General features: G+C 47.9%; 1 long non-coding RNA gene across 1 annotated transcript; it reads right to left on the reverse strand.

Annotated features, from left to right (window-relative positions):
* Positions 1–211: 211 nt before the first annotated feature.
* On the reverse strand, positions 212–13182 carry LOC118144770 (uncharacterized). The gene is made up of 3 exons (XR_004729496.3): positions 12900–13182; positions 7697–7903; positions 212–6892 (listed from the first exon to the last, which is right to left on the reverse strand). It is a non-coding gene; the product is annotated as an uncharacterized LOC118144770 (long non-coding RNA).
* Positions 13183–13484: the final 302 nt, after the last annotated feature.

A 13484-nucleotide genomic window follows, 5' to 3' on the forward strand; every position in this document is an offset into this window, starting at 1 on the left:
TCCAATTCAATCTATGGTACCAAGATTACTCTGATAAGAAAACTAAAAAATGACATCACAAAACTACAGACCAATACTCTCATTAACATGGATGGAAAAACCTTAATATTTTAAAACTGAGGTTTATTTGAGGAATGCAAGGTAATCCAAAAATCAATGTAATTAATTCTGTTAACAGAGTGAAAAATGAATACTATATAATCATCTCCATAGACACAAAAAATTTACATATACATCAATTTATGATAAAAACTACCGTTAAACTAGAATGGAAGGTGATGTCCTCCTCCTCATAAAACCCATCTATGGAAAACCAACAGCTAACATGTTACTTAAGGGAGAAAGACTGAATACTTTTCCCCTAAGATTAAAAACAGGGTAGATATGTCTGCTTTGAACACTGTCATTCAAATTCTACCAGAGATGCAATGAGATGCAATAGGATAAGAAGTTAAACAGAAAACTGTTCTCAGAAGGTAATGGAGAAGATGCTACAGAAACTGTTAAAAACCAGTAGACTAATAACTGAGTGTGTAATATCACTAAAATACATACAGTATATAAATGTAAATCTTACAAAATGTGTGTAATATCTGTATACACAAGCACACAAAAAGCTATGAAGCACACTAAAAACTACAAAACGCTGATACAAGAAATCAAAGAATACCTAGATAAATGGAGAGATAAACCATGTCCATGGATTAGAAAACTCACTATTGTTAAGATATTCATTGACTCCAGATAGATCTATAAGCTTAATGTCATTTTCATCAAAATCTGTATCAGTGAATTTGTGTGTGTGTGGAAATAAACAAGTTTATTCATTTTTTATGGAAAGGCAAAGGAACTAGAATAGCTGAAACAGTTTTTTAAAGAGAAATAAAGTTGAATACTCACGTTAAGCTGATTTCAAGATATTTCATAAAGCTGCAATAATCAAAACAGTATGTTACTTACAGAAGAACAGACATATAGACCAATATCATAAAATAGACCCATACATTTACATAAATTGATTTTTTAAAGGGGAAAAGGGAAGTGAATGTTTCACATAAATGGTACTGTACAAACCGATAACCATATGAAATAACTGAAGTTACGTTCATATCTTGTGACATGAAAATTAACTCAAAATTGACAATGGACAGAGTAACAGCTAAAACCATAAAAGTTTAAGAAGAAAAACTGGGAGAAAAGCTTTGCTAATTTGAATTTTCTAGATATAACACCAAGAAGCATGATCCAGTTAAGAGAAAAAAACTGATAAATTGGACTTAATCAAAATTTTAAAAATTTTGCTTTTTGAAAGATATTGTCAGAAGATTGTGTCAAGTCATGAATTGGGAGAGAATATTGCAAGTCATGTATCTGATTAAAGGACTTAAATCCACACAAAGAACTCTCAAAAGTTAATAATTTAGAAAACAATAAAAAAATTGGGGAAAGATTTGACAAATATTTTACTTACCTGACATACAGGTGGCAATAAGTACATAAAAAGATGCTCAACATTATAAATCATTTGGGAAATGGAGTAGGATAAGAAGTTAAACAGAAAACTGTATTTTCAGAAGGTATGGTAATTTAGAAGATGCTACAGAAACTTAAAAAAACAGTAGAGGTTAAAACCACAATGTGATACAATTACCCACCATTAGAGAGGCTAACAACAATGGCAAACCCTAAATAACTACTTTTGGCAAAGATGCTGAGTAACTGAAATTCTCATACGTTTCTCATAGAAACGTAAAATGGTCCAGCCACTTTGGAAGAGAGTTTGGCAGTTTCTTAAAATGTTAAACGTATACATATGCTATCCAGAAATCTTCAAGATACTTACCCAAGTGAAATGATAATGTTCAGACAATAGCTTGTACACAAATGTTTATAGCAGTTTTATAATTAATTGGCAAAAACTAAAACCGGATTTCCTTCGAGTAATGAATGAGTAAGCAAATTGTGGTACATCCATGCAAAGGAATGCAATGCATAGGAATACATTAGCAACACAACGAAATGGATGGCTCTCGGGTGTGTGATGCTGAGCCAGACATCAGTGATACAGATTATATGATTCTGTTTATGGAAATAGATCAGTGGTTTAAGGACAGAAAACAAATCAGCGGTTGCCAGGAACTGAAGAGTGGGGAGAAGTCCACTATGATAGGGCGTGAGGATCATTGAGGGGAAGAACATTTCTGTGTCTGATTTGCGGTGGTAGTTATAGCAGTGTATGTGTTTGTCAAAACTCACAAAACTGTGCACTGTAGAGGGTTAGGGTATGTATATTATACCTTAATTTTAAAATGAAAAGATAATCAGGTTAAGTTGACCAAGGTCCACAACTAGTGAGTGGTGAAACTGTGTCTGACTCCAGTGTTTGTACCCTTAAATACCATGGCAGAGGCAGTGGCATTCATATGCCCAGTCCCCCAGTCTCTCGCCTGCTATGATGACTAAGGAGACTGTGGGTATTCCACATGGTCCCGTCACAAAAGGGCGGAGCTTCTGTCAGCCGGAGTTCCTGACTGTGAGAAACAGTGGCCTCACCATCCATATGGGACAAACAGGATGTGTGGAACATAAACTTTTGCCTGTGAAGTCACTTAGATTGTGGGGCTATTTGTTACTGCGGCATGATGTATCCTGTTCTGACTGACAGAACCACTAAACCGCACTCCCCAGCGACTTCTTTTTGCAAGACCTGAGGATCTGTACAAGAATTCTAGGTTAAAACCCTGGAAGAGAAGAGGGAGGAAGATTGTGGAGGGTCTTAAATTCCTGATTTCCAAGTAGAGGCTTCACTGAGTAGGTGATGGGGACTCCCGTAGAGCTGGACACCAAGGATTCGTTCCTAAAGACCCATGAAAAAGCAGCGGCCCAAAGCTCTGCTGACTGTGGTACTTGGCTTTTTATGATTCTGCCCAGGGGCCATTTTCCTTGGTATTGAAAAGCTAAGTTCCTCACTGGCAATGTATCCAACAGCTGAGCCCTTTGGGCAACGAGAGCATCTGGAGCCTTCTTGTTTGAGACCCTGGCTGGCTCCTGCACTTGCAGACCATGTTTTCCTGTTCAGGTTGCACTGTTCAGTGGAAAATGTGGAGCAGAAATTGTTGTGATAAGCCTGAGGGGCTGAGGGGCCTCTGGGGAGCAGCCCTGGTGAGCTGGGTCACCTCATTTCATGAGGGCCAGCCCTGAGGGAGGCTCCACAGGCTTAATTAAAGCCAGCAGGAGCCTGTTTGAAGCAAGAGGAGTAAAAGAGTGAGGGCAGCGAAGAGCAGGGTAAGCAAAACCCACCTCCTCCCATCCTGGGAGTCTTAGGAGCGTGAGTTCAGTCATTACCAGTACACATGATGAATGAGGGGTGGCACAAGGAACAGAGTGGGTACAGACCAGGAAGGCAAATGCTAGGGCCTGGGCAGGAAAGTAAGGAGGCAGACCCTGGGGGGATCTCAACTCTTCTGTTGGACACTGTTTCCAGGGTATATGGGTCAGGGGGCAGAGGAATCTCCAACAAAAGTGCTCATCAAAGGAACTTGGAAATATTTTACAGTGAGGCACAGCTACCCCCTCACTTTTATTTTTGAGACAGAGTTTCGCTTTTGTCGCCCAGGCTGGAGTGCAGTGGGGCAATCTCAGCTCACTGCAACCTCCAACTCCTGGGTTCAAGCAATTCGCTTGCCTCAGCCAAGTAGCTGGGACTACAGGCAAGTGCCACCACACCCAGCTAATTTTTGTTTATATATATTTTTTGAGACTGAGTCTCACTCTGTTACCAGGTTGGATGCAGTGGCATGATCTCAGCTCACTGCGGACTTTGCCTCCTGGGTTCAAGCAATGCTCCTGCCGCAGCCTCCCGAGGAGCTGGGACTACAGGTGTATGCCACCACGCCCAGCTAATTTTTGAATTTTTGTAGAGATGGGGTTTTACCATGTTGGCCAGGATGGTCTCGATCTCTTGACCTTGTGATTCGTCCACCTCAGCCTCCCAAAGTGCTGGGATTACAGGCTTGGGTCACTGTGCCTGGCCCAATTTTTGTATTTTAGTAGAGATGGGGTTTCACCCTGTTGGCCAGGCTGGTCTCAAAGTCCTAACCTCAGGTGATCCACCAGCCTTGGCCTCCCAAAGTGCTGAGATTACAGGTGTGAGCCACCATGACGGGCCTGTATCCAGCCTCTTTTTAGAAGGTTTACTCACTTGTCCCAGCCCAGATAAGCCTTTTCCTCCTGCAGGAGGGTCTCTTTGATCTGCACTGTTCATTGACCCCTGCACGGGTAAGTGTGCGGGCAGCAGGGCCCTGCCTTCCATCTTGGTGTAGCTCTAATCATGGCTGGATATGATGCCAGGCCTCATATCCTGACCTGGCAGGCGCTGCCTCCGGTTTCTGGGGCTGTCTGCCTTATCCCATGCTGTGGGTGGAACAGAAGGGACAAAGAAGCGCTGTGCTGCTTGTATTTTTCAACTTTTCATTCCATCGCCACGTACTCTGGGACTGCTCTTGAGAGGACTTGGCGTCTAGACCCGCAGGATTGATGAAAGGGTTGAAAACAGGCCTGCATTGACTGTGTACATTGATACAGCACTTGAGAGTCTGTGTCAAGTTACCTTTCACTTACCGTGTGTCCTTTTCACCCTAGTCACCAGGCACTCATTAGAACAGGAATTCTTATGCCCGTGTGTGATGGAGGAACGGAGACCCAAGAAAAATGAAAGGACTCCCCAAAGTCACAGGGTTACGTGCAGGTTCGGTCTGTGTTTCCAAACTGCTTGGAGGTACCTAGGCTGTTGTCTTTGGGTTGGGGCAGCGCTATCAGTGGAGAGGATTCCAGAACCTTCTCCATCACTTCAACCAGGGAAGTTCTATTTTTTCTGTCATATATGGATAATTAGTAAAAAAAAAAAAAAAAAAAAAAAATTTATCTTGCTTTAAAAAATTGTTGAAAATAGCCATAAAATGTTTAGAGATCAATACTCTAATTTTTCAGATGAGTAACAGAGACTCAAAGGGGTGAGTTGATAGGCTCGAGTCCAGACCAAGTGCAGAGCCACGGTGGAGCCAGAACCGATTTCTCCTGCTTCCAAATGAGCTCTCTCTTGGTTTCCCAAATGTGTTTCTGAGCCAGAGTTTTGCAGTGTCTCTCCTCTTTCCTAAGCCAGGACACTGATATCCTTTCTTGCTAGGGTCTAAAAAAGATCTCAGAATTTAGAGCAGGAAGCCCAGTCCAAAGAATAAAGTTTTACATTTCACCAAGGAAGAAGAGGCCAGGGAGAAGTCACTATTCCCGCACTAAAGGGCAAGTTAGAAGCAGACACAGGATGCCCCAGAGCCCCTGGGTTTCCAGGGCTGCGGTCCGTCGTCCATTCTACTGGATGTTCCCTCCTCAGCGTCTTGAAGTGTCCTCCTCAGGTCGGCCTCCAGCCTGGGCTGGTCCTAACCTCCCACCTCGAGAAACTCCCGACTCCCTGCTCCCTGACAGCCAGTTACCTCCTCCCTTGTCCTGGGACAGCACATCCCTTAGAAGCAAGTGGCCTCCTTTGTAATGTACGTGGTTCTTTTTACCTTTTCTCTTCCTGCTCCACATTTGTTTGAAAGTCGCCATATTTAAGACTGTCTGTGTCCAAAAGGAAAAGGATTATTTTCTATCACAGAGTAGAAATGGGCAGGGAGGGGGTGGAGGTGAGGAAGGGCGGTTTCCTTATGGCCTTTTTCCCAACACTAAAAACTTTTTACCATATATCCCCAAGAGTCCTTCACATCATCACACTGGTGGCCCAGAACTTGGAAGCAGCCTCCCGGGGGCAGTTCCAGCTCAGTGATTAGGAGAGGGCAGTGGTGGGTGCATGGTTTCCTCCTGGCTTTGCCCCTCAGCCAATACCGTCTTACAGGGTCTCATTCAGCCTGGCGACTCCCCACCCCAGCACGTATCTACAGCACCAGGAACCCTGCTTTGCACCCAGTGCTGGATATTTTCTTAATGTTCACTGCGGTGAACACTTAATCATCTGCCTCCCGATGTGGGGCCTCCCTGACACTGTCTCCCACAGCACCCTTTCAGCTTCATGTCTTCTTCCCGGGTTTTCGTCTTCCCTGTTTTTCTCGCCTTTCAGAAAATTATCCGATGAAGATACCCCACAAGAGCTCAGAATGGAGCTTTGACCTACAGTGAGAGGCAGCTGAACGTATCTGGTTCCCTCTGCATTTTAGAGATGATTCTTCAGAAATAAAAGGGTCATTAATGACAGCTGTGCTTATTTACATATTTATTAACATATTTATAATTATATATTGTGGTTATATGATATTGCATGATATTATGTAACGTGTTATGCTGTAGAGCGTGTCATTATAATTAATATTAGTTGAGTAATTACATAATTAACACATCTCTGGGTATACTCGAGTGAGATCAAACCTCAAGGGAGGCAGAGAAGGAGCCACAGCAGCGTGTTTCATTCGTTAGCAGAGTGAAAACTAAATCCCAAACGTATTATGTCTCAAAATACCTGCAAATCCTTAGAACTCTGAGTCGTGGGTTTCGGTCTCCTGAACTCCTAGTTTTCTGGACTGAAAGGTACTTGCCCCTAACAAGCTGTGAAAGTACTTACTAGTTATCGACAGGGTGCTGTTTCCCAGCCAAACCAGACACCTGGGCTTGACGGTCTGGGTGGAGCTGGAAACACCCAGGCTGGGAGTTGTGCAAGCGTCCTAGATTTGGGAAAGGCCTGCAAACGTCCCAGGTTGGAAGGAAGGACCAGCGGGGGTTTCTGCCACTCATGTCCCTCCATTTATGCGCCTTAGTTTACTCACCTGTGACAGGATTGTGGAAGGGAAACATTGCAACGTGTTTGCATGAACAAATTCATCTGAAAAACCACTCGAATGGGTCTCTGGGGAACAACAAACAGACTTTTACAAGTTCACAGTTACTTAGCTAAGATCAGGTGATGATATTTTATTTCAGGAAAAAGAAAACACCATTGCTAGCAGACTTGCTCATGCTTGGCTGGGTGAGGACTGACTGGGGGCGGGAGAGGAGGGCTGCCCTGGCTCGGCCCCAGCCCTGGGGAGGCGCGCTTGCCCTTTCCGGTCACACGCTGGCAGTGTCTTCACCGACACCCTGGGTCCTGCCATCTCCCTTCCCAGATGTTTGGGCCTCCCTGACATCTCCTTCCACAGCACCCTTTCAGCTGAATGTCTTCTCACTGGGTTTTCATTTTCCCTGTTTTTATCGCCTTTTAGAAAATTAACAGATGAAAATACCCCACAAGAGCTCAGAGCAGAGCTTCGGCCTCCAGTGAGAGCCAGCTAAATGCATCTGGTTACCTCCCCAGTTTTTTAGATGATTCTTCAAGAATAAGGGGTCATATGGCCCATTAGGCAAATGTGTTTTTTTCCTTCCCTTCTCCCTCACTCCCTCTTCTTATTTCTCCCGCTCCCCACCCCCACCTCTCTCTCCTTCTTTCTTTGTTTTTAAGTGATTTCCGGGATACTTGGCTCTGGGAATAAGGTTTCTCAGCTTGTAGGTGCAGCTAATCTATGTGGTGGTAGAAGTGGCTTTGTCAATCCCAGCAGCTCAGAGGGAAATGACAATGATGCTTTATCTCAGAAGTGATACGGACTCTCTAGACCTGAAAAGTCATAGCTTTAGGCCTCTGGGAAACGAAATAGGCCTTCTGGCCCTTTATTCCTACCTCAAGTCACTGCAGCTCAGAGGGTCCATCTGGGAGGCGGCCATGAGCAAATTTCCTCCCGTCAGCCTTGCCCAGGCTGTGTGACCTTGCTCCTCCTCCGTGATTTGCAGTCACAGCAGAGATCAGCTGAGGGCAGGAGACCCAAGGCTGGGCTGGCTACACAGTCACTGCTGTATTATGTTGGCTCGTCACTGCACTTCTCTGGACCTAAGTATATGCACAGATGGGAAAGGCTTGGACTGGATTGATAGATTGCAAATTTTTACTCCGTTTGTCTTTTCGGCAGTGGAATCCTTTCTCGACATGTTGCACAAGAACTCATTCTAGGAGAAAGATAAAGTGGCTGAAGGGGGTTGGTCAGAGGGCTTGCTTGTCCACACCTCCTCTGAATCCAGGGCACAGGCTGAGGACCTGAGGAGGAAAGACCCTCTCTGGTTCCTTCCAGTTCTGGGAGTCTAGGATTGTTGAGCCACAGCCTCTACTCTAACTGAGGATGCCGGGGAGGAGTGAGGAGCCAGAGCGTCGCCAGCTCTCCCTGCAGTCTCAGTATTCCGGCTGTCTTGCCCTGGTCAACAGGGGTTGCAGATAGGATTCTTTGATTCTGGCATAGAGTGATGTAAGAACGGGGCCAGCCCATTCCCTGCCGCGGCCGCTGTTGCCTTCATCGTCCTTGGCCTCCTTGTTTTTGAGGCCCTGACAGATGTGAAGGCTGACCTGAGACCTGGGGTGGTGGTGAGGGAGCTGGTGACCTCACAGGGGAGGAGATCAAAGGAGGCTGAGCTCATCTGACCCAGGCTGCACAGAGTCAGGGGCTGGGACAGCTGCAAGAACAGAGGGAGGGCACCGACTGCTCCAGGCAGGGAGGACGGAGCCCCAGAGCCTTCTGCCAGTTTCAAGTGGCACCTGCTTCCTCTCACAGCCATTTTTGTGGGGGACAGTTGGAGGGGGGCAATGGTAGAATTCTTTGTTTTATTCCTTTTAACGGATTCGTCTTCCTGGACGTCTCTCCCACCCACTCAGACCGTATAGGAATTTTTGGTTGTGTAGCACACCCTGTTTCCTGTCACACTGTACCTCATTCTCACATTCCAGCCGGGGCCCAGGTTTGCAGAGCCCAGCTGCCCGGTCAACCTGGGTGAGATATTAAACTGCACCCGCCCCGGGAGTGACCCATCATCATCCCTGAGCCGCGGTTCTCTCCCTGGTGAAACTGAGGTGATAACAGTTCTCATGGTATTTTCAATTAAAAATTCCTGAAATGTTTCCAGCATCAGCGAGCCAGAAAGGAGGGTGATAGACAGCAAATGGTGACAGGGGAGGAGGAAAGCATGGAGGGGAGGGGAGGGGAGGGGAGGACTGGGCAGCGAAGGATAGATCTGGAAGTCAGGGAGGCAGCCACTGAGACCTGAAACCTGAAAGATGCCAAGGAAAGACGGAGGAAGGACATGGGTGTGAAGCTGTTAGAGTGGAACGGGGAGGCCTCGGAGAGAAGGTGGACGCGGCCTGTGGAAATGGGAAACAGCAACAGACAAGGTGCTTGGACTCTGAGTCCAAAAAGCACAACAGGTTGGGTGCGGTGGCTCACGCCCGTAATCCCAGCACTTTGGGAGGCCGAGGCGGGTGGATCATGAGGTTGAGAGATGGAGACCATCCTGGTCAACATGGTGAAACCCCATGTCTTATAAAAACACAAAAAATAGCTGGGCGTGGTGGCGCGTGCCTGTCATCCCAGCTCCTTGTGAGGCTGAGACAAGAGAATTGCTTGAACCCGGGAGGTGGAGGTTGCAGTGAGCCGAGATCACAGCACTGCACTCCACCCTGGGTGACACAGTGAGACTCCATCTCAAAAAAAAAAAAAAAAAAAAGGCCGGGCGCGGTGGCTTAAACCTGTAATCCCAGCACTTTGGGAGGCCGAGGCGGGTGGATCACGAAGTCAAGAGATTGAGACCATCCTGGCCAACATGGCGAAACCCCGTCTGTACTAAAAATACAAAAAAAATTAGCTGGGCGTAGTGGTGTGTGCCTGTAGTCCCAGCTACTCAGGAGGCTGAGCAGGGGGCAAAGGTTGCGGTGAGCTGAGATCGAGCCATTGCACTCCAGTCTGGGTAACAAGAGCGAAACTCTGTCAAAAAAAAAAAACACAAATAAGTTGGCCCTTCTTTGGCATTCATTAGACATTCTTAATATAATGTCCGTAACTGTTTATCCTGTTCTTTATCATACTGACCAGAAGGCCCATCCCCAGAATGTACCTGAGGTCACAGAGATCTAAACTTTTTAAGGAAGGAGGACTCGGTCTTCCCTTGGCTTTTGAATAAGGCTAGAGAACTAAGCACAGCGCCGACCCCCAAGCCAAGTACTTGGCAAATTTATTCTGCTGAAACTGATGTGATCACCATCCTGTTGGGGAGGTTGATCCACAGGCAAAGAGAAATACGGGACGGACGAAGAAAGGCCATTATGCCACATTCCCAAACTTGCCACTTCAGAGGGCCTGCCGAGGAGGAAGTGAGAACCAGGCCTTTCACCAGCAAAAGAGCAGCCCCAGGTCCCACGGGCACCCACTTCCACACCAACCCGTGCAGAGGAAGGAAGTCACTAAGGTCAACGGGGACAGCTGCCACCAGGAAGCTGCTTGTGGGATTCTCCTGAGGAATAGCCATATCCATGGTTTCCTTCAAAGAGTATAGGACCTGACAGCTCCCCCTCGCCCTGAATCTGATCCTCCTCCAGTGTCCCAGAGCCCAGATAATGGTGCCACCCACTATCCAGTTTGTGTAAGTCAGAAACCTGCTTCTCCCAGCCACTGTGATGATTTATCACTGCTGGGTGATGGAAGAGGAGGCGACTTCCTCTCTCCACGTGCCTCTGCCACCTCCCAGTCCAGGCATCATCTCCTCTCACCTGGGTACAGTGGCAGCTTCCTGCTGACCAGTTCGTGCTCACTATAATCCAGTCTTCAGTCACAGCCGAGATGATCGGAAAATGCAGATCAGATTGTGGCTTTCACTGCTTACAGCCTGCTGATGGCTTCTCATCACCCTTGAATGGACTCCAGTGGATTGAGCAGGGACTAAAACAGCCACCTGATCGATCTCCGCACCTCTGGGGCCCCACTCTGCAATTCCCCCAGTTACACCGTTTGAGCCACCTGGTCATTTTGCTACATTATGAACCCAAAATTTCCTTCTGCTACATGGCCTTAGAACCTGTAACCTAGGCCATGCACGGTGGCTCAAGCCTGTAATCCCAGCACTTTGGGAGGCCGAGGCGGGTGGATCACGAGGTCAAGAGATCGAGACCATCCTGGTCAACATGGTGAAACCCCGTCTCTACTAAAAATACAAAAAATTAGCTGGGCATGGTGGCTCACGCCTGTAATCCCAGCTACTCAGGAGGCTGAGGCAGGAGAATTGCCTGAACCCAGGAGGCGGAGGTTGCGGTGAGCCGAGATCAAGAGCGAAACTCCGTCTCAAAAAAAAAGAACCTGTAACCTGTAACAGGTCCCTCCTTTCTGTGGCTCAGCGATTCTCCCTTAGAACCGGCCAAGGAAAGGGGAATCTCGAAGGAAGGGGCTGTACTGTCTGCTCAGCCTCTGGGCCCCGTTGCTGGTCCGCAGTCTTCACCCTCCATAATGGTTGCAGGAAGGAACCCAAAGTGATTCTACTGGGGAATCGGGGGTCCTTGGAAATCTGCTGGTAGCTGCAATACCTCCCGGTCACCATGTCTGCTTCCCACGGACAGTTCACATGCTGCCTGCAGATGAGTTACAAGCAGCTGTTTCCCTGAAGGTTCGAGGCAACATCCCAAACTGTACCCAGTGGGCAGAAGTGAGGGTCGGGCTTTGAGGCTTCTCATTGGTCTTTGCGTGGATGGTCCCCACCCCTCCAGGCTTCTCATTGGTCTTTGCGTGGATTGTCCCCACCCCTCCAACCCTTGAGCAGAAGTGAGGGTCCGGCTTTGAGGCTTCTCATTGGTCTTTGTGTGGATGGTCCCCACCCCTCCAACCCTTGAGCAGAAGTGAGGGTCCGGCTTTGAGGCTTCTCATTGGTCTTTGCGTGGATGGTCCCCGCCCCTCCAGGCTTCTCATTGGTCTTTGCGTGGATGGTCCCCACCCCTCCAACCCTTGAGCAGAAGTGAGGGTCCGGCTTTAAGGCTTCTCATTGGTCTTTGAGTGGATGGTCCCCACCCCTCCAGGCTTCTCATTGGTCTTTGCGTGGATGGTCCCCACCCCTCCAACCCTTGAGCAGAAGTGAGGGTCCGGCTTTAAGGCTTCTCATTGGTCTTTGAGTGGATGGTCCCCACCCCTCCAGGCTTCTCATTGGTCTTTGCGTGGATGGTCCCCACCCCTCCAACCCTTGCTCCCTCCCTGTGCTTCTTCACGACCACTTTCAGGCCCGTCTTTCAACTCCCCACATCCAAAGCCCAGCCCCCACGCCTCAGGACCCTCACCCGCTTAACCACAAACCAGAGCCCTGGTCCTGCCCTCCGTGCCTCCTTGGGCAGCAGCAGATGCTACCGGACTATTCCTCTGCTGCTTCCCCCTCAGCGGGCAGTGGCTATGTCTGCTTCACCTGTCATCTGTTCTCTGTTCTCTGGGACATGCCTGTCACTAGTTTCCTCCTGAGTTACCCAGGGGAATGTGCCACTCAGCAGATTAAATCTTATTCTGAGAATGCCACAGTCTAGTCTACGAAGAAGCCTTGAAAACACTGGCATGACCCTGGCCTTGTGAACTAACTCTGGCCTTTCAACGCTACATAAAATATGCTATATAGATGGCATACAACGTATACATGTGAGCCCGCTTCCTGACCGTGTCCCAGCTACGTGAGGGGCTGAGATGGCAGAATCCTTTTAACCCAGTGCTGAGTCTGGTTCATGATGACACCCTGGGTGCAGCATTCAAGGCCCTGTGGCATTGAAACTGGTGCTGGAGTAGACACATCAAATAGTTTCTGGTGAATGGGCAAAGGGAGGGGCTCTCTTCCTTGATGATGGACAGGTCCACGATCGGGAGTTGATACCATCCTCAGCATCGGGATGCTGGGAGTTGAATGGGGGGCCTGAAAGTGGTCGTGAAGAAGCTTGGGGAGGGAGCGAGGGTTGGAGGGGTGGGGACCATCCACGCAAAGCGTTCATTATAAACAGCCCCTCGCCTGGACTCCCATCCCCACATTCACTGAGAGTGCGTCCGTCTCACCTGTTCAGGATGGAAGGCACTGCCTTCATTCGGCTTTTCTCTGATGCTGCCTCTTTTCCCTAAAGAATGAGAGAGGGTTGGTGTTCACGTGAGTTCTCTCCATGCGCGTGCTTTTCCTTTGGGACACAGTAAATAAAGGTGAAGATGTCAAAGGTTAGGGGAGTAGAGGGTGAGGGTAAAGGTTTCCTTGCAGAATATCACTGCCCTGTGTTATGTAGAACGCAGTGCAGTGGGTGGCAGCCACACTAGTAACGGGTACCACAGTACTACAATGGGGCATTCCAGACACGTGCTGGGGGAGTCAGGGCAACGGAGATGACTGGAACATTCCCGCTTCCCCAGACTGTGTCTCACTGAATGCCTCTTGTCTTTCACCTCTCAGCCCAAACTTCATCAGGGAGTTCTCTGTCTTTCTTTCCTTATTTACTGTGTACCAGACCCTGAGCCAGAAGTTATAGATGTGTCAAAACAAACATGTCCCTGTCTTTATGGAGCTTATGTCTGGAGGAGGGAAGCAGAGAAGCCAGTTGGAAAACATAACAATACGGCTGTGATGAGCTCCCACTATGCCAGATACTTGTGTTA

The sequence above is a fragment of the Callithrix jacchus genome, chromosome 8 (assembly GCF_049354715.1).
Source record: "Callithrix jacchus isolate 240 chromosome 8, calJac240_pri, whole genome shotgun sequence".
Taxonomy (NCBI): Eukaryota; Metazoa; Chordata; class Mammalia; order Primates; family Cebidae; genus Callithrix; species Callithrix jacchus.